Raw genomic sequence first — 27,490 nt, forward strand, 5'->3', positions numbered from 1 at the left:
TTTTTTTAAGAGCTGTAATAACAACAACAACAAAAGCCTTACCACACTTGTACACCCAGGGAATATCAGTTTCTAAAGGCCAACATTTTTACTGCACTTTATAAATAGGGAAAGTACGCTGAATTGGAATCGAAGCTTGCCAGGTCAAATCAGCTGCTTTATTTTTACATTCTTTTTTTATATACAAAGTCTGCCAAATAAAGCATTCCTATTGTAAAAAAAAAAAAAGTAAGAATCCGCCTCATTTTTATAATATTAAAAAATACTCATTAAAACAAAGTGTCATTACCATGGCTTCCATTACAAAAAAGATACACTCTGTATAACAATGTTACTTATGAGGATGACCCACCATAAAAACGCTCTGTTAATTAGGGTGAGAGTAAGTTCTCTGTAACAATTGATTCTTGATCAGTGAATGCCTTTGGTGGCCCTTATTCATGTCGCAGACATTCTCTACGCTGTGTGCTCTTTGCATTGCACTCTGGAAACAAAGAGAAGGCCGTGTTATATAGCTGTACTCTCACCATGTGGAAATTGCACTTGGCTGAGTCCTCTGTTTTAAACATTCCAACTGCCCCCACAGGGTGGGATGGGAGAAGGATGTACCCAACAAGTTAGAGCCATAGGAATATCCAGAAATCTGGAGACAGACGCTAAGGTAAAAACCACGTGCACAACACCTCCCTTTATATCCTGCTGGGTTCAAAGAACTCCTCGTAACTTGATGACACGCTAAAGAAACACTAGACCTTGGATTTGTCTCATCTTTATAAGCCGTATGGGCTAATGTACATATTCTGAATCTGGGATCCATAAAACAGACCAATTCCCAAGGTACCAATAGGTGATCCTGGGAAAGAAGTTTCCATGGTCAATTAAATTTGGGAAATACTCAGAAGACCCTCTTTTTGGGACAAAGACAAGGCCTATTAGCAAATTAAAGGCTCTGAGAACTACTGCAGCAAAGGCATCCTACATTTTTTTTAATTAGAAAAAAATATAGAGATAAAAAAGTAACAAGAATAATAACAAAAATCCAAGTACCCACATAGGAGCTTAAGAAAGAAATGTTACAAATAACAACTGACACCTCTGTGTGCCCTTCCCCCGTCATACCCCTTCCATTTCTCAGAAGTAATGAAATACTAAAATGTAGATTGTGTCCATGTATTTATTAATATTTTATTACATTTACATATATTCTTAAATAATGAGTAGTTCTGTTTTTATGTTTTAGCTTTTCTAAAAATGGTATAATACTCTAGGCATTATCTTGATAATTCTTTTGGGGAGGACTCAACATTATATTTATGACACTTACACATACGTAGCTTTAATTCATTTCACTGCTGAATAATTTTCAGTTGTATGAATATATCCCAGTTTCTTTATCTGTTGAAAATATTGATTTTTTTTTTTTACAATTATAAACAGCATTACTATTGCTATATGAATAGACAGAGCAACCAGGCAGAACAGAATAGAGGCCGGAAACAGATTCACACGTGTGTGGAAATACCACCTGTGATGGTAACTGTTGAAAATTGGTTACCAAATGGTGCAGCAACAGTTATTTATCAATGTGAAAAAAATTAGATAACATCTTTACCTCACACCATATACCCAAATCATTTCCAGATATATTGTATGATCAGTTCTAGGTGTATTATACACTCATATGTAGAAAACAAAACATTGAATTTCTAGTAGAAATATGTAAGAATATATTAGAGATTCATTCCAAAAACCAAACCTCAAAAGCTTAAACAATAAAAAATATTAATAACTTAGTCTATAGCTTAATTTAAAACTTCTATTCATCAATAAATACTATTTTTAAAAGTAGAAAGACAAAGCCTAGAATAAGGCAAGGTATTGGCAAGACACTTAACTAATAAAGTATTAGGATCCAAAATATATGAAAAAATACTCTAAAGTGTATTTAATCCAGCACTTTCTAAATGATTTGACTCTGATTTAGAGAAACACTTATTGACAACTTACAAGAAAAAAAAAAGATTCCACGGGCACAATTTGGGGAAAATTTGTATCATGTCAAAAGCATCAAACTCAGAAAAAACTTTATCTCAGGTCTCTACCCCACTCTTTATTCTTAGCAATGTGACACTAAAACAATTTATTGCTCTGGGCTTTGACGTTTAGCCTATAATGTGGAAATTGGCCCTATTCTTAGCACACAAAGTTAAACAGTATGGAAATCCAGAAACTGGACTAACAGTTACAGCCTGAGTGGCCTATAAGCACCTTGCAGTGACCTCTTAGAAATCCTTTAACCTCACCAACAGCGGCAAGAGATACCCTCAGAGGTTCGGTAGAAAAAAATCAATTCTGACAAATTCTGTCTGAAAGATTTCCTATTCTTAAATAAATGTCTTCTCATGGTACATATTCTCTCTCTCACTACCAATAACTACCATCAGAGATAGCAAACTGCAAAGGACAAAGTACCCCTATTTCTTGGCATCTACATGCAGGCCACATTCCTATGGCCATAATGAAAAGCTCAAGAGAAATAAGCTGTATCAGAGTTTGAAGCATACATAAAGGAAGTAAAAATAAATTTTTGCCAATACTTGCAACTCCAAAGTATTCCCAATGAACTGAGGAAAACCATTTCAAATGAGAGACTAATCTAATACAGTTTTATTTTTGAAGATTAACTCCATCATCCATGAAGATACTATTCTTCACTGGGACTTACGAGGTCTCCCTTCTGTTCTAACAGCAAGAAAGAGATTATGAATGCTTATGTGGAAAACCATTTTTGTATACAACACAAGAGCAGAATCTTCCTTTGCGTGTCATTATTCTTTTTTAAGTGGTAAGCCCTATTTCATAATACAAAAGTAGAAAAGGAAATATAAAGGAACTGCTTCTAGTTCAGATATTGGCAGCAATTAAAATTTGTAGTAAGAAATAAGCTTAGGATAAGCAGTTGGCTTATTTTAAGTCCTATAAATTAACTTTTCAACTTCAATTTCCAGCAATATCACAGACTAGAAATCTGAGAAAAAGTTTTTGTTCAAAAATCAGATATGCTTAACTACGTATTATAAAAGATTTAGGTTCCCTAAGCTCAAGGTTGCTATTTAATAATATAACCCTCTGCATGTATAGATGTCATCTGACACCTCTTCCTGTCACCTGGTAGGAACCGAGCCTTGGGGAACCAGTGCAAAATGCTGATACTCGAGCTGCCCCTACTGCAAGAAAAATAAGCTCTCCTTCACCTTTGACTCAAGAGTCTCAAGTCTTGAACCAGAATCCATGAAACTGGACTTCTTGAAGGTAAGGTAAAGGCAGGATAAAAAATTCTCAGGCCCTTCCAGTTCTTGACAATGGCTACATGGGAATGGAACATGGAGAAGCCTAGGGAGCATCGAAGATGGAGAGGCTAAGACTCCAAAGGACTACAACCTTCTAGAAATAGGCCCATTGTGTAAAAAAAAAAAAAAAAAAGAAAGAAGCCCACCGTATTACACAGTCTCTATCTATACATTACCTTGTGTAGAAGATAACAAGGAAGAAGATAGCAAGGGAATTTGGTACTGGCTGAAGGGACCAAATCACCCAGAATAATTCATGAGAGTGCACCTCTCTCTCACATGGGTTGCCAGACCAATTTTATCTACTTATGTAGTTCAAAAAAACCTTAAATGGAGAATTTAATTTGGAGGTCACACATCAGCAGAAACACCTATGTAGCTGACAAATACCACTGAAAATCAGCATCAACCCAGGCCTTACAAAATCCCAACGTTTCAAAAACACAAAACGCAGAAGGAACAAAAGTACAATGAAAAAGAATAAATAGATACAACAGAGAGCAAAATCAGACCCACAAATATACAGTAACTCACGAAATAGTAAATAAGTGTGTTTAATATTTTTAAAGAAATTAAAGAGAGGCATTAAGATGCAAATAGAATGAAGAAATCCTTTTTAAAGTTTTAAAAGAATTTGAAAAGGAAACAAATGGAACAAACAGGAATTATAAAAACGGAAGTAAAAACTCTATTCAAAGTTGAAATAGCATATGAGACAACCCTGGAGATAACTACTAAACTGGGAGATAGATATAAAGAAATGCAAAGTGAGAGGCCAAGAGGAGGAAAACATAAAAGAAAATTTAAGGGAAAATGGAAAATAATGTGAGCAAATCTAATATGTGTCTCATCTCCAGAAAGATAACAGAGAGAATGTGGAAGAAACAACTTCTGAAGAAACAATAGCTAAGAATTTCCAAAACCTGTTGAAAGTTACTAACTCTTGGATTCAACACTCCCCAATTCATTATATGAGGCTAATACACCTGTGACATCAGAATAGAGAAGGAAAGTGTATAAAAAGAAATATCACAGGCTAATCTTAGTAATACCCCAAAATACAAAAATTCCAAGCAAAATATTAGTGTACAAATTATGCAATGTATTCAAAACATAATATTTCATAACCAAGTAGGATTTATTCCAGACATGAAACATTGGTTTAGTATTAGAAAATCTATTAATATAATTTACCACATTAATGGCTTAGAAGAGAAGAAACATATCAACTCGATAGATGCAAAAAATTTGATAAAACTTAGCATGGATTTTTCATGATTCAAAACAAGACAGGAATAGAATAAAATGCTCTTAAACTGATAAGGGACAACCACAAAAATAAATATAAATTATATACTTAATGGTGAATATTAAAGCTTCAAAATGAATACAAATGCACCTACTCTCACCTCATCAATTCAGCAATACACTGAAAAACCCTAGACAGCACAATATGGACAAGAAAAAAGAAATAAAGGAATAGGATTTAGAAAGAAAAAAAGTGGTGCTTTTAATAGATGACATGACTGTCTACTTGGAAAATCCAGAATATTTTCCATATAAATTATGAGAACTAATATGAAAATTTAGTGTGATTTCTGGATATAAAATCAAAATTAACTGCATTTCTAGACATCGGCCACAAACTGAAAAAATATTTATAATTTTCTAAAATGTTGTTTGCTACAGCAATAAAAATGATAAGTTTTGCCTAGGGAAAAAGGCCTACCAATAAATCTATCAAAATATATTCCAAGGCCTTTATAGAACAAATCACAAAATGTTTTAAAATACATTAATTGAGACCTATATAAGTTAAAAGAGATATCACATTTATGATATGAAATAGGAACTTCTAACCCTTCACTCTCTCTTCTTCCCTCATGGGAGCACACCTCCACACATTCGTCATAGCCACGTGAGAAAGGAAGCCGTAGACAGAACGGAAAAACTCCCTCTACTTTTTGGGGCGAGCAGTATTTTACAAATTCCTATTTCATGGGCAAGGAACTCAGTAAGGAAAACCATTTCCTCCTCCTGAGAAAATTCTGATTGGCCCACTTAGAACTGCATTTGGTTTTTCCTCTCCACCACAGCTGATCCCCTGAATGTACCCAGCTTCTCCTAGTGTGGGTCACAAGCCAGCAGCACGGGCATCACCTGAAAGCTGGTTAGAAATGTAGAATCCTAGGGGGCGCCTGGGTGGCACAGCGGTTAAGCGTCTGCCTTCGGCTCAGGGCGTGATCCCGGCGTTATGGGATCGAGCCCCACATCAGGCTCTTCCGCTATGAGCCTGCTTCTTCCTCTCCCACTCCCCCTGCTTGTGTTCCCTCTCTCGCTGGCTGGCTCTATCTCTGTCAAATAAATAAAATCTTAAAAAAAAAAAAAAAAAAAGAAATGCAGAATCCTAGACCCACCCCAGCGTTCTAGACCTGGTGAATCAGAATCTGCATTTTAATTAGATCCCCAGGTGAGTTCTATGCCTGCTAGAGTTTGAGAAGCATTCTCTAGGAGGGGCTCAGACCAGACCAATCTACCTGGCGTTATTCCACTCAGCCAATCCTTCCCAACAGTGAGTATCCTCTAGTCCTTCACTGTCTAGTACAGAAAGTAGGAGCCACTTGTGGCTATTAAATATTTGAGATCCGCTATCAGTTTAAAACAGACAATGGATTTCAAAGACTTAATACACAAAGGTAAATGTACAATCCCTTATTTTTATATTAATTACATGTTGAAATGAATATTTTAGAGATACTAGGTTAAATAAAATATATTATTAAAATTAATGTCACCTGTTTCTTCTCACTTTTTTATTGGGGCTACCAGAAAATTTGAAATTATACAGATGGTTTGCATTTGTGGCTCACGTTATATGTTTAGCACCCAGCACTGCTCTAGACCCTATTGCTTGTCCACCCACTTGAAATTGTATGACCCACACAGCCATCCCCGTGCTACTTAGCTTCCTGATTGCTAATGCCATGATACTCATTCTTTGATACAACTAATAACCCTCTAGTTTGACATGTCGTTTGGTCCTGACCACCTTCATCAAGCCGCCGATGCTCTGGTGATTCTTCTTTTTCTGAGAAGTTTAGGTGTGATTGTGGTTTGGATTAAATAGGAGAAAGGGGATCCGGGCTCTGGTTCAGACTATGCCTTGAACATTCTCTATGACCTTGCCCCATCTCCGTATCTCTTCTTCCAACCCTTTATCTAAAACATGAGAGATTTAAAACTCGATACCTTTAAGATTCTGGAAATCCCTAACATAGACAACAATCTTTTACTCTCAGTTATTTCTTATGCACATTTACTGTCATTCCAATTAGATTGCAGAATGTTTGAAAGCAGACATTTTATCTTTTTTTGTTGTTTTATTCAGGTATAATTGACAAATAAAATGGTAAGATATTTAAAGCGTATGTGATGATCTGATACAAGCATACACTGTGAAAAGAGCCCCCATCAAATGAATACATCCGTCACCACACATTTACCCTTTTTTCGGTAAGAGCACGTCAGTCCTGCTCTCTTAGCAAATTTCAATTATACGATACAGCGTTATCAACTACAGTCACCATGTTATACTTAGGCGTTTCTTTACAGTTCTGTGTTTAACTCCTGGTGCAATCGCTGAACTTTGGGTGTCTCAACAATTATCTGTGATGAGGAATTTGATGCCCAAGGACAAACCATTTATTTGAACAGATCCAGTCTTTAGAAAAAACGTGAGATCCTACAAAGACATTGAAGTAGAGACATAGTCCACAAGCCGTTGAATTTTGAGGTAAATGCTGCTTGCATATTTGTGCGTGCACATTTATTTTCAAAAGTTTGGCATCTGACTGTAACCTGAGGAATTTTGGTTAAACATTTCTTTATGCAAAACAAAGAATGTCGAGTAGTTAAATATTTTACCTCTGAGGCTAAAATTGAGTTATTTTTTTTCCTCCCTTCTGAATGTTTAAGGTGGAAAATCAAGTGTAAATGTTCAAAAGATTTCCAGTCATGGGAATCTCATCTCTATGAAAGAATAGTGGTAACCAACACCTTTGAATGGTTAATTAATGCAACAAACACGTATTTTTTTAAAAGATTTTATTTATTTATATGAGAGAGAGAGAGCATTGCGCGAGGATGAGTGGGGGGAGGCGCAGAGGGAGAGGGAGAAGCAGACTCCCCGCTGAGCAGGGAGCCTGACAGGGTTTGGTCCCTTGACCCTGGGATCATGACCTGAGCCAAAGGCAGAGGCTTCACCGACTGAGCCACGCAGGCGCCCCATCAATGAACGTGCATTAGCCATCTCCTACTATAACAGAAGGAGTCAGCAGTATTCGCTGAGCACCTACAAACTGTGGAGAGATCTCTGGTAATACAGAGACAATGGAAGACCAGTCAGTACCTTCTAAGAATCTTACAACCTGATTGAGGAAAAGTGAGCGCTCAAAGTGAAAAGAACCAAATGGAAATTTACACAATACATAAGTAATCAGGCAAGAAACATTTTTTGGAGCTCCTGTTCTATGCACAGTGCACGGCAGATACTCGGATGGACAAGACTGACGTGTGCACTCTCAACATACGCTCAAGGGCTAATGGCTCAAAGGGGGCTCCGATTAGCCTGGGTGCTCAAAGGGTTAAGGAATTGTTTTTAAGAGCAGAAAACCAGGAGAGGGCAACCGCACGCCTGGCATAAGATTGCACAGATGCCAGAACCCTCAGTAACACTTCCCTCCTTCCACCAGAGAAGGTGGGTGAGGTGAGAAACCACAGGAAGGGGCTTCAGTCATCTGAAGTTCACCTGTAGACAAGTGGTTTGTAGGCCACCTGTGGGAGAATCACCCAGAGGTTTTGTCATAAAGGCATATTTCTCTGACCTACTCCAGAGCTATCACAGCAGTATGTTTGGGGATGAGCTTCAGAAATCTGCGCTTAGAATACACTGCGGGTGATTCCTCTGCACACTGACATTTCTGAACCACTCACTAGGTGAGAACAAGAATGTCAGATTGGCCCGTTTCCCCAGCTTTATGATAAGTTGCCCCTTTCTGCTGCCCAGCCTCTCTAGGCCTCAGTTTCCCCATTTGTCAAATGAAAATACTATCTGCCTATAGTCTTGGTGCGAGGATCACATGATGCACAATCTAAGATGCTAAGCATACAGTAAGTACTCAAAAAATGCAATAGAAATTATAATAAGCTCATGAAAAATTCAACTGCAGCCAGTGATAATGTATTAAACACTTAAAAATTTGTTAAGAGGGTAGGGGTGACTCAGTGGCTGAGTTGGTTGAGCTTCCAACTTGGGTTTCGGTCCAGGTCATGACCTCACAACTGTGAGATCGAGCCCCATGTCAGGCTCTGTGCTCAGTGAGGAGTCTGCTTGAGATTCTCTCTCCCTCTGCTCCTCCCCCCAACTCATGTGTTCTCTCCCTCTCTCTCTCAAATAAATAAATCTTCTAAAAAATTGTGTTAAGAGGGTAAATCTCATGAAAAGTGTTCTTTCCACAAGAAAAGAAATTCTAAAGAACAGAAAAGAATTCACCAAATGTGAACAGATGAAGCAGACACAACGAGGAAATAAGACAGGGCAAAGCCAGAGGTCCAAGCAGGAAGTTGGTCCATTGAGGACATGTTTCCAATGACAACCACTTACTAGCCACTACCTGTATGCCAGGCTACTTTCACACTGACTCAAAAGATCCTTAGGATCACCCTATGAAGTAGAAATTTGGTAGGACTTTAGCTGAAGGTCGGTGAGGTTAAGTGCCCAGAGCAAAGTCACACAGCTAGTAAGTCACATGACACACATTAGGCAACAAATTGTGTCATAGTCAAATAGCCAGAATCCAACCTCTGAGGCACTCAGCATGCCCTACAAGGACAGAGATGAGCCAGGTCAGTAGCAGGTGTGCCCTGGAGTGGAGCCAAGTTCTGAGACCAAAGGTACACCCAGTATCAGGCTCAGGAATGTGGGGTCAGCAAGAGAGTCCTATCGCCTATTCTGCCAAGAACCTTCCTTATTGCCCCAAGTTGTTATTAGTAACCATAAAGATAGACAAGTAGCAGATATTGATTTCCAAAGATAGACAAGTAGCAGATATTGATTTCCTGCCACATGTCTAAAAATGTGGAAATCTAAACCATTGTTCAATTACTCTGCAGTCAAGATTTGTTATTAGTATTAAGTGAATTTTAATTCTTGTTTTCTACAGTATCCTTGATAGAGGTGAGTAGGCTTAAAAAATCTGAGTACAGAAACCAGAGCTCTGGAAGGATCACAGTCCGCCTGGAAAGGCCACCATAATGAATACCTGCTGTGTTTACCCGACCAGCATCCATGCCCCCTTCTGAACTAGCACCCTCACTTTCATTTGGGTACCACTCCTCCCCACCTAAGTCCTTATAGTTCTGATAGTGTTGATCCCCACTCCCAGATTCCAAGAATGGAAACAAGACCCCGAGGCTTGCTCAATTAGCATATTCCATGCCTCTGGTGACGATCATTGGCTCAGGGATGACAATGATCTGAATTAGTCCAATCAAAAGCTGATCTCAGACTTTGCATTAGAATATCAGGAAAGAAAAGTTCTCCTACTGTAATTGGATTTGCCAAGGATTAGCTGAAGTTTCCAGGGCACACTTGATGGAGTACAGGGCCACATTATTTGCTCTTCTGGATCTTGCCGTGTCAAAATTTTCACTCCTAGTCTTTTCAAGTACGTGAGCCAATGATTTTTTTTTTTACCTAAACCTATTTAAATTAAGATTTTCATCACTTAGGGAAAAAATCCTAACTAATTGAGAACCACATGTAACTCAAAGGCCATTGCTCTTGTCATAAACTTACACTTAATGTGAACTGGTTCTGTGGGCCTAGGACATGGATGGTGAGAGAATTAGGGTGGGGGGAAGGAAGATTGGTCCTTAATCTATGGGTAGGGCTAATGATATTAGGACAAGACCTTCAAAAATAATTTTTTAAAAAAAGTGAAGCTAGAAACAATAAAGATGAGATTTACCAGGAGAAAATCAAACTGGAATATGCACCCCTGTTTTCTGAAAAAAAGGCAAAAATTTAAATATGAGAGCAGACTTAGCAAACATGTCCCTAGTCTACTAAGGCATAGGGGAGAGAGAAATAGGAGGTGCTACACGTTTTAAAGAGTTAAGGAGACTAGAATAGAAACAGAAAATGACAAAGCATTTCAACGTAGGGCATATTTGGGACAATTTTCAGTAGGAAGAGGCATTAACGTCTAGAATTTTGACTCAAAATTTAAATTAGGCGATTGATTGAGTCTGTTGTTTAGTGGACAAACTTAGAAAATCTACCTGAAATTATCGTTAGTAGCAAACATCCTGTTTTCACATACATTATAGGAGACGTGGAAAAATAGCCAGCACGTAATTCATAATGCTTGAATTCATTCATTTTCAAGACTCTCAGCTGACAGACAAAAGTGAGAACAATTTAAGTACGTAATTCCATTTTAATACAAAAAAATCAACCCCTTAAGTAATTTCAGGCAAAGAAATAGTCTATGTCTCCATAGGTGAATTTTAAAATTCCATCTGATTCAATAGTATCTGCTTTAAATTTTCTTCGTAACAATTAGTAGATTATATAATTCCATGCTTCTCTGCAGGTGTCACACAATCAAATAAAAATAGATTAAGTAGGGAAGAAAAGAAAGCCTCCCATTTAGTTTAATCCTTTCCAACCAGGAGTCTAATTCAAGGCCCAACTGTAGCTAAAAGATCGGAAATGTCTTATTTAGATTGGAAAGACAAGAAGTTAATTACAGCAGAACATATTTTTCAAAACAGTTGAAATTAGACAATATAACTAAAGAAGTCAGATAACTGGGATGAAAATGGAAAAACACACTAGCACAGTGGTAAATTTCATTATACGTCATTCACATCCTTAAACTTCAGGTCCATTTGCTTTATAAACTTAGGAGTGCCTTGAAAATGCAGAGTTAATGTATAATAATTCTAAGCAACTGTATTAACTACTGCAGTCCTGTTTTCTGCAAATTAAGAATTAGGCATCAGTGTGGAGTTTCCTAATGCCTAATGTAAGGATAGACTACATTGCATTTTCCTCTGGTCATTGATTCCATTGATTCCATTTTGTCTGTGTCTTTTAGAGCCCTGTACACATTACATTATGGTCAATTGTTTATATGACCCATGCTTCCCTGGACTGTAAACTCCTTCAGAGACAGGAACACCTTTTGCTCATGATCTTTCGCACTCTTTCTAGTACAATGCTGAACCAAAAGGAGCCTTGGTAAGAGCAAACTGATGTCTCCCTTATAGTTTGTAATAAAGTCTGGTATTTTTTGCCAATGAGTTAAAGCAAGAATTGTAAAACCATTCTGCCAGGATGTTTTGGTATACTAACATCAGAAATATATCTGTGAACCACTTTTTTAAGATTTATTTATTTATTTTAGAGAGAGAGTGAGAGGGGAAAGGGCCAGTGGAAGAGGGAGAGAGAAAATCTCAAGCAGACTCCCTGCTGAGCAAAGACCCCCCCCCCTCCCCGACTGAGACCTGAGATCATGACCTGAGATGAACCCAAGAGTTGGAAGTTTAACTGATTGAGCCACCCAGGCACCCCCGATCCATTTTATATACAATATCCAAATCCAGGATAAGATGAGAGAAGGGTTCTTTTCAAAATTGAATAAAACCGGGTTTAATAAAGACGTTTTAATATTATATATGAATTTGTCCAGCAATTATAGCATATCATTTTTTAAAATAATGTACATACTCTGCTTTATTTTCTATATGGTTTTTAAGTGGTGATTAGTAATAGTAGTATTTTAATATTTTATTATTACTATAGCTACTAGTACTATTTAAATAGTATTATCTTTTTAATTTAAAAAAATGTTTTAAAACAGAATAAATGAGTGGAAGGGTGTTGTGATTTCAATACATCTAGTCTCAAGGAAATCCATGGAAAACCGTGAGGCCTTAAAACCAAGTACCGCAACACATGCAGAAATTTATCCAATTGAGAACATAACCAGCAAGAAACAGTATCATCCTTAAATCTGCTGGTGCAAAGCAGATCAATAAAAGTGATGAAAGGCCATCGATTGCAGCCGACACCACTAATAAATCTGTATCTTCAATCCCAACCCCAGCCCTGTGTTTCAGGCTTTGTATCCAAGCAGCTGGAGACATTCCACTTGGAAATTCCATAATGAACTGACTCCACCACCCTTCCCCCAGGGAGCAGACTCAGGAGCCAGACTGCGCAAGAGTTCCAGGTAGCAAGTTGCTCTTTACCATCTGACTAATGTGATTAATAAAAATCTCTACCTCACGTAGGAGGGTACAAAAGTGTCTGGCACATATAGAATGCTATATAAGTGTTGAGTAAAAGATAAAATCCTATATGAAGCCTTCTGTAAGGATAACTCAGTCCTACCCACCTCCTGGGGGCTCACCACTACCCTCCTGCTTTCTTTTCTTTCCAATGCCAAGCTCTTTCTTGCTTCAGAGCTTTCACCCCCTTTTCGGCTTTTCTGCCATTTCCTTCCGGTTTTATCCCCAGAGGCTGCCAGAGACTTCCTGAAGTGATACTATTTTGAACAACATCCAAGTTTTTTCCACAATGGCTTCCATCTTGATCGAATTTAAGAGGACAACAGGGGGCTGTCAACAAGGCAGGTTTTGTCCTTGAATATCATTAGTATAATGTCATAAAAATTCAGGAGTCATAGAGTTCATATTGTCCTAGACCCAAGACCTGGCTTTTCTACTCATTGGCCAAGATACCCTGATCAATCACTTAATTCCCCACACAGCATTGTTCTCTCCAAAATTAGGATAATGTTTGTACCTACCTTCCAAAGTCATTAAAAGGATTTCATGTAGTGATGAATTCGGAAGGGCCTTATCCGCCTGAAAGGGGCCATAGCATAGTATTATTTTTGTTGTTATTACTAGTTGCTATTATTCTGTTCACAGAATAAGGACTAGAGTTCAAGTGTATCATCTCATAGCTAAGCATAAGTCTTCATCTTGATAAATACATTTTGTTCTAATTTGTTGTGGTTGACTAGTTAGTTGCAGTCCTGTGTGACACAATGAAAGATTACGCCAGGTGTAAAGACAGTTCCTACGTGCCATGTTGTCATAGTTCTGGACTCTGTCACAGTAGACAGCTTAATCAAGGTAGGCATTTGGTAATACAATTGGAATGTGTTAGGTATGTTTTCTTTTTATAAAAGTTTCCCCACACCTGATAGACCAAAAAAACCCAAAACAAAACGAAAAAAAAAGAAAAGAAAAAACAGTATCCCGTGGGGGGAAAAAAATAGAAGGAAGGGAGCAAAAACTAATATTTGAGGGCCTACTATGTGCCATCCATGAAAGAAAAGAATCCAGTTCAGCACAGCTTTCATGGCCCAAGGCCCAAGGCCAGCAGTGTGGCAGAACTCTCCCAAGGTCAAGGCGTGGTTACCGAAACTGTGGCCTATTTTAAATGTTTCACACTTAACAAATCAATACCTTTAAAAGGAAAGAAAAAAATCCAATGCACGATCATTGCACTAACCATACGGTAATTATTTTTTAAATCATCGGTTCAAAGTGCACTCCAGAGCTTGTGGCCTGATAACAGGTCACACGCAGAAAGGTGTGCAATGAGTAACTTCTACTTTCGGTTCTGCATATCCTGGTAACTGTAAGTATAACCTCACTTGCCGATAACACTCGAGACCTGATTTGTGAACATGAGGCTTGAGCCAGCGACACTCCACCCTGGGATGGGCCCTGTTCAAAGCAGGGTATTTGACCTCACAGTCCGATGCAGCCATTTCATGTCACACCACCCTGCCAACCTGTGAGATCACCGTCTTTTCAAAAACATAGAAGAGCTATTCCTTACCGTAACTGGATTCAGGCCTTATGAAGCCTAGGTCATACCTGAAGGAAAAAGAATAAATTTGGTGTGAAAATCACTATTTACTTAAAATGAAGAAAAAACACAACATGTTACACATTTTAATAAACTGTAAAAGCACAAACAACAAAAAAACCAGAAAAATAACCATTTTTTATTAACTCCCTGGCAGATCTTAAAGAACTTTTCCTATATTTTTGACTACATGCCTCTTGATCATCCTTTCAGATGCCAATGATTTTGTAATCGCAGTCCTTAGAGAGAAGAGGAAGATAATTCTATTTGTCTTCTAGCATCATTGATCACAATTTATTTTTAATTATTAATAGTTTAGAAAAGCTGTTGATAGTTACTGATAGTTTAGCATCACAAATTGTTACTGGCAAATACACTACATTCTTAGGATTTTTATCAAATTTTGGGAAACTTCCATTTCTTTCATAGATGACCTGTAAGATTTTAAGGCCTCAAGTTTTCTTGCGTAGTGACCAATCTTATTCTTTGAATGAACAGAATTTAATAACCAGCCAATGAGCTTGTAATAATTACACATTGTAAGTTCTGTGTTATCATCGTCAATGTCACTATTTCGTTTTAAGTCAGTTGGGAATGTAAATATTTTTCCGTTATATCCATGTAATTCAGTGATATGTTGGGATGCATAAAACATACGATGTTATCAAGATAGAAAGTACTACAGAATTTGTAGCAGTGCTGCATACATGTGTCCTACAAGCACAGTATTTCTGACAAATTTCCTTTTGAAAGATTTCTAAAATATTTCTAAATGTACCAACTACATTATCAAGTATATTCCTGACAGTAAAGAACTTCGGTTTCGATGGGACCCTAATGGGAATGGAATGATTCTGTCACAATTTTGTCTGCCTGACTGGAAGAGTTCTCCACAGATGGGCTTCTGGATCCATAGACTTCAAACCGTGTTTCTCCTCCAGCATCCACATAAGTTCAGTCGCAGGAACTCCAGACCCCTCCACGTTACCATGCAAGCTCTGCCCTTACACTTCTGAGTCGTAATGTTGGTGAGTGGAAGCGGTGGATGGCAGGGGTGAGCCTGGAAGTCATTTCTACACCAAAACATTGAGCTAAATAGTTCTATGTGGATATGACTGTAAACAATGTAAATATATCCCTCAGGCCTAAACATCAATGAATCCCCAACTCAACTTTTCTGCAGCCTCTTCTCTAAAAGGCCTGTGGCAACCCCAGTGCCACTCGACAGGAGGGGTAATGTGACCAGAAGAGGGGAGCGTGGAAAGAGAAAGCAGCCTTCATTAACGGGAAGTTTAAGTATTTTACTTCTACACATTTTATAAAAGCAAATGGCTGTATCTACATATTACTAGGGCCCTGGCAGGGCTTTTAAAGGGGCCCAAGCAAATGAGGGGCTTTGATATTATGCTTCAACATTTTGCATTGGATCAGCCTTGATCCCTCACTTTCATTCCATCCCTAACTTCAAACTTTAGGGTTTGTTTTTTTTTTAATTTATTTATTTATTAGGGGGGGGTGAGGGGCAGAGGGAGAGAATCCTCAAGCAGACTCCTCGCCGTGTGCAGAACCCTATATGGGGCTCCAGCCCATGACCCATGAGATCATGACCTGAGTGAAACCAAGAGCGAGATACTCAACTGACTGAGCCAACTAGACAACCCTTGATCATGTATTTCTGTATTATTTGTATACAGAATATGTTATTTTGTATGAATGAGCTTTGATTTTAAAATCAGAAAAACAGTATAGATTGTTAAAGTCTGTTGGGGTTGATCAAGTTAGACTCCAAGACTGATCATCTGTTCCCCAACCTCCATTTTGAAGGAGCTTAATAATTAGTGAAGTGCCTATATGGAATGGACCACTGAGAAAACCATTAGAAATTTAACTGAGTGTTTTCTGTGAAATCTGAAGAATATGAGATCCTATTGTGCTACAAATATCCTCTTCTAATTCCCACCTACACCTTGCCCAGTAGATAATAAAAAACCCACTCAAATAGGGTTATAGAATCAAGAAGTCAACCTAACGGTGTTCATCTTATAGATTTTCAAATGAAAAGATGGAATGAGTACCTCAGTTAAGTGAGCACATCTATTTATTGATTAAAAGCAAATGATAATGACAACTGTCGTTTCAGAGAGACATCCAAGATATTGAGATACAGATGATGCATATGAACTCTCAGAAAATAAGCAGCCTCCTAACCTAGGATGATGGGGGGCCCTTTCTGAGATTGGCAAATGTAGTAAGACTCTGATTCCTCTTTCCATGTTGTTTGACCATATTTCCATACCATCCTTCCCTCAACCTTGACATTAACCCATCCTTGATTTCATCTCATCCCTAATCCCTACCCCAGGAAGTACAAGTTGGAGATGGAGTGAAGTTCAAAGATAAGGTAAATTTGATTTGCACATTTTTCATAATTAAAATAGATACACTTTAGGGTTTACTTTTTAGATTATGTCAACATATTTCCCCCTCAATATCACTGAATCAAATGGCTACATCCAAATGTCAAGAACCCTTGTGAATTCAGTTATGAAGCAAGAATCGTAGAAGATTATATACATTTTGGTTGTTTGTTCCAAGGTGAGTGGCATTCACATGTCATCCATCCATCCCTCCATTGTAGGACCCCTTAGTTGAGTCGGCACCATGAAATTTAGTAAAATGGATCTATAAACTTTACATTTGACATATTTTTCCTTAAGCTGACCTTTATTGCAATGCATGTCTCCAAGACTAGGCATTTGTTCATTCATTCATTCATCCATCCATCCATCCACCCATTAAGGAATGATAACTTTCTGTGCGCTAGGGAATGAAGATACTGCAGTAAGTAAAAATGGTATGGCTATTGTCTTCATGGAGCTAACAGCTGAGCAAGAAAGATTGACAGCAAATAAAACATCACTCAAATTATTAATTAATCAAAGAGAGGATTTCCCTCTGTTGCCAGAAGTACTGGGTTTTTGCTCTGAATTGGGGAGGAAAGATGTTTGCCAAGACCCCCCAAATCCATATCTCTTCACCACAAAGCCAAGGTAAGGGGTTCTACTCTAGCCCCAAAAATTGTAAGGAAGGAGGACCCTTATTAACCTGGTAAGCTTCAATCACTGAGCTCACCCCTGAAACATCTGATCATAAGCCCACCCTCTGTGCTGGTGGGCAAGAAGACATGTTATCAGAAGAGTGGAGATGGGTAAGTTTGCGGATCAGACCAAAACAAAAAGTTTATAGCCCCTATATCCATATCTCTATAGGCCATAAGGACCTGGGGCTTATTCTAAGAGCAAGCAGAAAACCAGTGCAATATTTTAAGTGAGAAAGTGATGTGATCAGATTTTTTGTTAAAGTTACCCTGGCTGTGCTGTGAATAATGGTATGAATGGGAACAAGAATAAAGGCAAGGAGAGCAGCTAGAAAGTTTTTTCAGGCAAGAGATGACGACGTCTTAGTTTAGGGTGGTGGCTTTGACGATGGAAAATGGTAGATAAAATCAGAGCTATTTAGGAGATAAAATAGCAGGTGACTTGAGTATGAAAGGATAAGGAAAAGAGGGAGGTCAAGATAATCCATAGACTTCCAACTTGAGCAATGGCTCAGCGATTCTTCACCTGGAGGCTCACTGTACTCATCTGAAGACCCTCATCCCCAAGATTCGGATTTTATTGGTTAAGCAAGGCACCCAGGCATGGGTACGTTTTCTACTCTGCTCAGATGTTTCAAATATGAAGTCAGGTTAGAGAACCCCTGAACTAGGTGGACAAGACTTCCCAAGAGGGGAACACCAGAAAGGAAGGAAGTTTGAAGGGAAATTCCATGAGTTTCCATCCCATGTGGGTCTTGTTGGAGGATCCCAAGCGGTATGTCAAGTTCAGAGTTGGACATACATGTCTGGATGATGCAGAAAAGACCTAAATTGGAGACAGGTGAAAATGACTGACATTTACATCAAGACAGAAGTCATGGCAGAATATGCAATTACCTAGGGAGGTAATAGTGAGAAATAGAAAAAGAGCACTGAAAAACCCCTTCATTCAAGACAGAAGATGGTGAGTCAGCAAAGGAGACAAAGAAGGAGTACTGGTAAGTTAGAAGGAAACCAGGAAAATGGGGTGCTGCCAAAGTCAATGCAAGGGAATGTTTCCAGAAGAGAGTGTGTGTAAGTGGCTTGAAAGCTGTGTTTAATTTTGGCAGGGCCTGAAACTCCACCCTCCTTCCAACCGTCAAACCTCTGGGTTGATTTCGAGCCCTCCCCATGGTAAATCTCCACTTTGGCAAGATAGCTATTAGCAAGGTATTATTATTTAAAGGTCAAATTGTAGGAGACTTGAAAGCCTAGTTTTTCAGGATTTGGAAAATAAATACAATCTCAATTCAGATACTAAACATAAAAGATAACATTCTTTGTGTACATGCACTCGTGACTTCCAGCCCTTGGATGTATATTATGTTCGCCTATTTGTGGGTTTAAATTTGGCAAGTACTGCAACTCTTTTAGGGTTCAGTAGCATTCTTTCTGTTGCCAAGCCGACCTAGGGCAAAACAAACAGAGTGAGCTTTCAAGACTTGCCCCCTCTTTGGGCGTCTACCAGACCATGTACAGATTTTTGTCACTATCATGAGGTCCATACCATTTTACTGTATTTCTTTACGTGGGTGTCTCCTCCCGATTTCCCTGGGGGCTGGTAATGTCCTTACGTGGGCTTATATCCCCAGCACCTATCACAATGCCTACCACTCGGTATGTACTGAATAAATGTTTGCTGAATGAATGGAAAGTTGCATAATATTTCTGTGAGTTCATGAACAGCCAATCTGGAAATTCCATCTCTAAGTATTCTTTCATCATAGACTGTAAAATATTGTTTAAATAAAGGATGTGGTTTATCCATGTTTAAGTTTTAGGTCAATTTTCTATGGAGTTAGTAAAATCTCGTTCCAATACAAATTACTTAATCCTTTGGTGCCTTGGGTTTTCTGCCTATAAAATAAGAAAGGCAATGTTGATTTCCCTTGGAGCTGTAGTGACGATTGTCAAAGTTAGAACTCTGCTTGGCCCATAAAAGGTACTACTTGGGTCTGAGGACCAATTGATAATCATTTCTGGTTTTGCTCTGAGGGTATGTTGGTTCAGATGCGGGGGGCAACAGGTAAGTTCTTTGGATCTATTTACAGCTGCTTCTAGAGCAGTTACTGAAGGCTGAATCTCGTGACCCAGAAAGGATTTCCCGTGCTAGGAGCTGGGTTCATCATGTCATTCTTTGCCACAGGGGTGATTTTTCCAGAGGGATCCAGCCCCTTTCAGTCTGGACACTGAGTAAATGAAGTTTTGGTGGCCTTAGGGCAGAGCCAGGCCAGCTGCAGCAAATGTAGTCAAAACTGCCTTTAAGGTCATGTCAGATCCAGATCAGTTTGTCCAGAGCTAGGGTCCCCTCTAGTGCAAGTCTGGTGTTCAGTTGACCGAAGGACTCTTGGTGACAAATGTATCAGAGAAGTAAGAAATTACCTTAACCAAGAGCAATCTCACTGACTGCAATTTAAATAATAAAATGCATTTTTATTTATTATAGGCCCACTTGATGCATCGTTCCCCACTGATTGAGTGCTGATTATAACCCAGACTTTTGAAGTACTTTACAGCATTGTATGTTCACGTGGCTATTATACTATTTCCATTTTATACAAGCAAAGAGCGCAGTCAGAGACGTTAAAGAATCTACCCAGCAGCTGGCAATAGGCAGAGACCAGATGAAACTCTAACCTCCCTGACTCCCAGCTCAACCTCCTTCCCACTCTTCAGGACTGCCTCATAGACATTCATCTTCTCTCTGTAGGCCTTTCACATGCTATTATTAAAGCTAAATTTCATCCTCACTCAGCTGAATATTTGCAATCCCACCTTGAAAGACATGCATATGGGTTTTCTTGTCATTTAAGATTATTTTGGCAAAAAAAAAAAAAAAAGAAATGAAAGCAGGTATCATATTTAGTTATCTGCTTGCTGAATAATCTTGTTAGATTTTAACTGCAACTTAAATCTTCATTTTTGCTCAGTAATCTGTATTATTGCGTTTGTTTCCGTACAGAAGTACCCTTCAAATCTGTGGTCATTGCTGTTCACTTCCTTTTGCTCATGTACTTTTAAAAGGTCAAACTGTCCTCTACAGCTTTTCAAATTCTTGTCCCTGTTTCTCACACCATCCACACTTACCTTATTAGACTTACCAGTAGTTCCACCCTTCGAGCCGGACGTGAATAGCCAGTGCCTTGACTACTCAGGGAGGTTCTCTCCTCCCGAGCAGATGCCGGCAGCGCCTTCCCGGGTAACTTCAAATGAGTCTGGGTTTCTTGTGCTTTTAACATTAGACCTAGGAGGATTTTTACAAATTCGTAAATTTTCATCCACAAGGACCTAATAGCTTCATGGGAACAAGATAAACATTAATACAAGTCATGTCGTGGTCCCTGGGGAAAGATAGTTCCGTTTTCTCCAACAAGTACTAGGTAGTCTCTACAGCCAACATAAGAAACAGGTCAAATTGACCCTGTGAATTGAAGGTACTAAAGAGTTTTCCTCTCAGGTGTTGACTCCAAACGATCGGTAGTAGCTACCTGAAATACTGGGTTAAGCGAGATCCTGAGGCTGTGTCTGGGCTTAGTGGAAAGAATGCTGCAATCTGTTTGTGATGTCTTCCCTGGGCAGTGGGGAGTTGTGGCAAGGCTGAGCACCTGCCAGGATCTGCAGTCCTGGGAGAGGTCAATGGCCTTAGTAATAACTCAAATTAAAACCAAGCTCTAAACGAGGTGTCCATCACTGTACGATGGCAAGAGCCCCATTTCACAAATTGGCCCAAAGAGAACTTATGAATGACAGACTTCCAGTTATTTAAAACAAAAACAAAAACAAAACTGATGTGCAAAGAAATACAGAGAAAGGTAGAGGAGAGGATATTGTTCAGGAAGGAGACAAACAGACCATGTTCCTGTGATGTCTCTGGGACAAGGGAACTCTGCCCAGTTAGTAAGGAGGAAAACCAGATCTGACAAAACTTTCCCTGCTGCAAACTTAGGACACCATAGCTGAGGAGGGGAGCGGGAAGCCTAAGTTAGCACATTCCAGCAGAGAAATACAGAGGGACCATGCTGGTGGTGTTGACATTCGAGCTGATCACACTAGCAAAATAGGTGTCTAAGTGTCAGGGATTCCTAGATGGAAAGCTTCTCTTCTGATGACCGGGAGCAGGACTCCCGTTGAGACTTAGAATACTGCAAGATGCTTGTTATTGGTGTTCCTTGTGGTGTGGACAGCTTCTCCTAATACACTATGTCTCTCTAATAGGTTACGTTTCTCTGCCTTGAAACATTCGCTGTATAGAGGGGGAAACATGCAGGCATTAAACTGCAGCTCAGGGTGGTGCCTATTATCACAGAGGCACGGAGGAGCTACAACTGGTAACCGCCTCTGTCTGGGAGGGCAGGACAGGCTTCTCAGAGGAGACAATAGAGCCAGTTTATTGGGCAGAAAACCATGAGGAGGTCCTTCTAGTCCTAGAGAAAAGGACATGCAGAGGCACGGAAGCAACAGCACAATCAGTCAACCGCAACTAGTTCAAGGTCCCTGGAGCACACAGTGAAAGGAATGGGTAGAGGGTCTAGATCAGGAGGGGTCAGAAAGCTACTGAGGGTTTTTAAGCAGAGATGTGCCATGCACGTCTTTGTTGTCCTGTGTTGTTGGCCGCACTGTAGGGACTGGGTTGGAAGAAAGGGAGAGAGGTGCTGGCTGGGAAATCACTGTAGTTGACCAGGTTAAAAAAAATGATGAATACAGGCAGATTCAAGAAATACTCCGCATTAAAATCACCAGGACTTAAATACTGATGGGTGAGGGGAAAGGGCAACAGAGGAAGAAAAGAGTTCAAGGTGGCTCCCAGGTTTCAGGGTCATTACTAGGGTGGAGAAGACAAGAGGAGCAATGGGTTTGGGATTCTCTGCATGCCTTGTGCGATATCAGGAGCTAATGACCAGTCAAGAGCATTAGCTTTGAAGTCAGAGATTAGGATTCAATGCTTTCCCTCCCATTCAATAGCCACATGACATCACACAAGTTAGTTAGCCTCTCTGAGCCTCAATTCCCTAATGGTAGAGGTGAGATAATAGATAATATGAGTGCAGCTCATAAGGCCGATATTGAAGTTAAACGAGGCTATGTATATAGGATACTGAGTACAGCTCCTCGTACGTAAAAAGAACCCAACACCACGAGCTATTTTTGATTCAGTAAATACATTGCTTTTCTCCTTTTTACAAGGTAAGCAATTGGATAAAAACATTTTTTATTCTTCTGGCCACATAATGCTCACTTGCTATCTTTATTTCACAGGCTCGAACTGAATTCCTGCTAAGGCATTTATGGTGTAGCACATACAAACTGCTCTTGAATGGCCCTCCAATCTAAGGATTTACCATTGGCTTCTTGACCAAAATGTCTAGATAGCCTCCTGGGAACCTGATCCTAGGAGCCCACACTTAAGAGAGGATTAGGTTGTCCCCCTTGGATTATGCTGGGATCAGTCCCAGTCCAATCAGTACTGCGACTTGGCTTCATGCTCCCTTCACCCAGGTCTTATATGCTATCCCTAACAATCACAGCAATGGACACGGTTCTTAGGCCCATAAGGTAGATGGTGCTATCCAGAGTGTCCAGCACAGAACTTGGCACATAGCAGGTACTCAGTAAATTTTGCCTGAGTGAACACATTGCACCCCCTATACTGCACTGAAATGCCTAGCCTCAGCAAGCAACGCTTGCACCATGCCAGTCCCTAAACACTTCTTTCTACCCAAGTCATGTGCCCTAAGCAGAAATATTTTTAGCGTAAAGTATACCTTTTGAACTATGTAAATGAAGTATTTAATCTGCCAATCATACAGTAATGACTATAAACTAAATATAGATTGAGAAACCAAAGTCGGCATGGGTAAATTTCTTCAAGTATACGTTGATAAACTAACATGTTTTGCCATAGTGATCCAGTACAGTGACCAGGTTTCCCTGAATGGGAATGCGTCCACCCAGACAACTCAGGACAGTATGAATTAGAACTTACGGGTACTTGTATTTTTCAAACCCATTGAAAAGCACCTAATTTAAGGATCTGTGATTTAATGAGCCTTTCAAAGCTGAAAATATATCCCACTGAGACTTAAAACAGAAAATAGATTTAAAATAGAAAAAATAAAACAAAGCTAGTCTTGTGTTTCACAGACACAGAAAGGTGCCAGAATTATTTACTGCTTTCTGGACTTTGCATTATGACCAAATTGATATTTTCCAGGTTTTTCATTAACTTAAAATGTTCTGAGGTAAACACATCATTTGCCATGATTAAATCCAAGGTGTTTCCGCAGCTTCCTTCTGAGCAGTGAAAAATTAGGCCGAGAGGTAAGAGTTCTGGTCGACCTCTTTGTGAAAGTAGCACTAGAGAAAATACACGGCAGCTTCACTGAGATTCTAACAGCCCCAGCAAGCGGAAGGTCTACAGGCAGAGTCACATGGTAAAATCTTCCAGTCCAGAACCTTCTCACCTCCAAAAGCAGAAATTATTTCACCTTGTTTTAAAAATTCTCATAGATTTCCCAAATAGAGTTGACCTGCCCACCCTCACACCTACTGCACTGACCCTCCATAAAGAGCTCTGCAGGGGTGAGAGCTTCTGCTACTTCTCTGAATGGTTCTAGGCAGGGCCAGGTTAATAGATACACAGCTCTCAGAATTCACAAGGACTTCAAATTTCTCTCCCAACCTGAATTAGACTGATTAAATCAGCTTCTGTTGAAAGCTCATCTTTTAAAACAGGTGAAAGATTAAAAATAAACAGAAAAGCTAAATCCATTTAGCTTTTTCTTTCCCCTCTCTGAATTCTACCTTTCAATCTTGGAGACAAGGACATCTCTAGGATGGGACTCCACTGGGTTCATTAAGTCCATCTGATGGAAACAGAGAATGTCATAAAGCTGGCCCTCGCTGCTATCAATGTTAGATGCCCCATTGGCCACCCAGGAGAGCCCTAAGTAAATTATCTAGGGAAAGTAGTGGAGAACACTCGACAGGAGTGCCCAGAACAATTTTTCAAGAAAAACTTTTCACGGATCCTGGCTACCTGATTCAGCGTAGAGCGAAATTTTGATGCTTGCTTCTTGACCCTTTCAAAACTGGGTCGCAAGCAGAGGTAGAGCACAGTTCCTATTCACTTGTCTTACGTCCCCCTTCCCCACGCCTTACACTCACCCAGGACAAGACCAGACCTTCACAATGCTTTCCAGAACGGCACGTTGCCCTGACACTCCAAGACTTAGCATATAGTTACTGGTTAAAGTTCACTGACATTATCTGATTCATACATATAGATAAAACTCCTTATGATGATTTCAGTGAATAAAAAATAACGTCAATATAGGCTGTAATATATGTGGAGGGAGGCATTCAGGGAAAGTGAGTGTTTTAAGGTCATTTCATCATCTAATACACCCACTAGTCGGTCAATTCTAATTGTTAAACAGTTCTTAAATTGAGTTGAAATTCCCTTCCCTAGGACCAACTCTGTCCCTAATTCTGTTCTCTGGAACCAATCCTAGTACCCTTTCAGACATAGAAATTTTTTTAAATAAAAGTTTAATTCCTTGCTTGGCAACTGTGGCTGCTCCTTCAAAAATAAAGCTTGAAATTTTAAATTAATGTGTTTGGTGTACAATCAATCGGTTCACCAAAACCTTGAGCACCTACCAAAAGCGAGGTACTGCCCTCAACACTGGGAATGATCGGCAGTAATTAATCAACTTATTCCTAAGGGATTAGCTTCCGCTAGTTCTTTTGTTGTTTGGCAATGCCTCCTTTGAAGAGAAAATCAGTTAAAAAATAAATGGGGGGGGGAGAGAAGGAATCAAAATGATGTAGTGTGTGCCCGTTGCACATGTAACCCGGAGGAAAGGAGGGAGTACGTAGAAGATAGGAAGTAGTAATATTCGTTGGCTTATAGGAACTCCAGGCGCTTTATATTTATTATTTCATTTCATTCTTATCACAACTCTGTAAGGTGAGTTTTACTCTCAATTTACCAAAAAGAAAACTGAGGTTTTAAGAGTTTATTTAAATTGCCCAAAATGATACACTTGCTGTGACGGAGCCAGGATCCACACCCAAATCTGATCCTAAAGTTCTATTCCTTTAACTGTGTGATAACTCATTACCTGCGAAGAAATCAATACAGGAGCATTACCACTTATCTTGGGATCTGATACTATATGAGGATGGCTAAATATGTACCCCATTCTGCTGTTAGTTTTGTATATGTACCAACCAAAGAATATAATTTTTTCTATCTCTTGAACACTCCTAAGTCATTGAATTTCAATATAAGTATGTATAATTTGCAATACCATAAATCTGTTTGGTGTCCCCAAATTGGCAGCTCACAGAACTCATAGAATGACAATTAATAATCACAGATTTAAAAGAGAACAAAGCATAGAGAAGTTTGGGGAGAGAAAACCATCTGATCATCTGTTTTTCAGGATATTTTAAAGCTGTGAAAATCACTGAGTGTGGGGAGGAGTGAAACTAAGTTTGGAGGGGAGCAAATTCCCTCCGCACACCCCATTGGAGATGGTGGGACTCTCTCCCAGTGAAATTGCAACTAAGGGCATCCCTGTGGCTCTCATCTGGGTCGTTCAGTTTAACTCTGACCAGGATTCTGCATTGCCTTCCTGTTCCTTTGCTAAGGGACCCCCTCTCAGCAGGAGATGGCTTAAGTCACGTACTCTGCCACCCATTATTCCATCATATCCTCTTCTTCCTCCTTGCATTTTCCAGTGATGAGAGACAGATCCAGCTTAACTTGTAAGCAAGGCACTTGAGTCTTAACGAAAGAAGAGATGACGGAGAAATGTGGTTTTGCCCAGAGTGCGTACCATCTGTGACATTCGCCAGGCACAGCCACGCATTCCTCCTGGAGGGCAGGGCTGCTCACCATTGTCCTGACTCGCAGATTATTTCCCGCACAAGTGCCTGTAGTTAACCTCATTCATTTGATGTGGGAAACAAAGGCAGGAGGAAATGTAGATAAAAGTAAATGTCCTTATAACCTGTAGCCCACTGACAAATACTTGAGGCAGGCAGAGTATAATTGTTCCTCCAGCAAGCCCCCAACTGTCTTAATGTCAGCACCTTGCTAGAGGGAAAAGCAACCTTAGTTGGACAATAGCAAGGCCTTCTGTATCCTGAGAATCTTCTTTAGTATATGAAAATCCTTTTGGAACTTCCCTTATCTTTACTTTCCCCCAACCCCAAAGTGTATAATCAGTTGCCCTTCGTAATCCCGGGGCAGCTGGGAGCATGAAGCGGCAGGCAGGGGCCTGTCCCCGTGCTTTAATAAAACCACTATTTTGCACCGAGGACGTCTCAAGAATTCTTTCCTGGCTGTCGGCTCTGGACCTTACCCCACCAAGCCTCACCTGCATTTCAAAACTGCATCCCATTTGACTTTGCACGTGGGAGGCGTGGAGAAAGGCTCAGCCGTGCTCTGAACTGCATCCTCTAAAGCTAGCAAACAAGCAAGGTGCTTGCAAATGCAGGTTTCCAACGTCCCTCCCAAGCTGTTTCCAATAGAAACCTTGACTGGGTCCTTTGTGTTACAAACTGTTTTACAGTCTGTAAAAGTTCGATATGAAATGAAAAGGAAAAGAGTTCAACGGACAGATCTTTGCATCTGACCCTGCAGCACATCGTCTCATTTTATCTTGGCTCTTAGAGGTCCTATTATGAAGCAGCAGGAGCAAAACCAAAACGGGCCACACACTAGGGTTCAGTAGGAGGCACAGCCTGGCATTCCTGCAGGCTCTGGCCCGGAGTGATTCTGAGAGCGGGCTATGCAGTGGTATCATCCAGCTTCACCCGTGGGTAGGTCTCCAGCCCACCAGTGCCTTCACTCCTCTCCCCCTCCCCCCACCTCCCACAAAAAGTTGTGCTTTAGGGAGGCTTTTTGTTGCAATGGTCACTCCCAGAGACTGCACATTCTTACTGCCCTGACTCCGTCTTCGCTCGCTACCACACAAGTCCCAATTCCTTCTCGCCCACAGCACAGCTCTATCAGCTTATTTACTGCAAAGGACATGCTCT

The 27,490-nt window shown here is 39.8% G+C and overlaps 1 long non-coding RNA gene across 3 annotated transcripts; it reads right to left on the reverse strand.

Moving 5' to 3' along the window:
- Nucleotides 1-244: 244 nt before the first annotated feature.
- Nucleotides 245-27,309, reverse strand: LOC123000160 (uncharacterized). Of its 3 annotated transcripts, XR_008961427.1 has the most exons (4): nucleotides 20,542-27,309; nucleotides 14,275-14,312; nucleotides 13,229-13,286; nucleotides 245-484 (listed from the first exon to the last, which is right to left on the reverse strand). It is a non-coding gene; the product is annotated as an uncharacterized LOC123000160 (long non-coding RNA). The 3 variants fall into 3 exon arrangements; XR_008961428.1 differs by lacking the exon at nucleotides 245-484 and having other exon boundaries at nucleotides 12,225-13,286; XR_008961426.1 differs by lacking the exon at nucleotides 245-484 and having other exon boundaries at nucleotides 6,711-14,312.
- Nucleotides 27,310-27,490: the final 181 nt, after the last annotated feature.

The sequence above is a fragment of the Ursus arctos genome, unplaced genomic scaffold (assembly GCF_023065955.2).
Source record: "Ursus arctos isolate Adak ecotype North America unplaced genomic scaffold, UrsArc2.0 scaffold_25, whole genome shotgun sequence".
NCBI classification, from domain to species: domain Eukaryota; kingdom Metazoa; phylum Chordata; class Mammalia; order Carnivora; family Ursidae; genus Ursus; species Ursus arctos.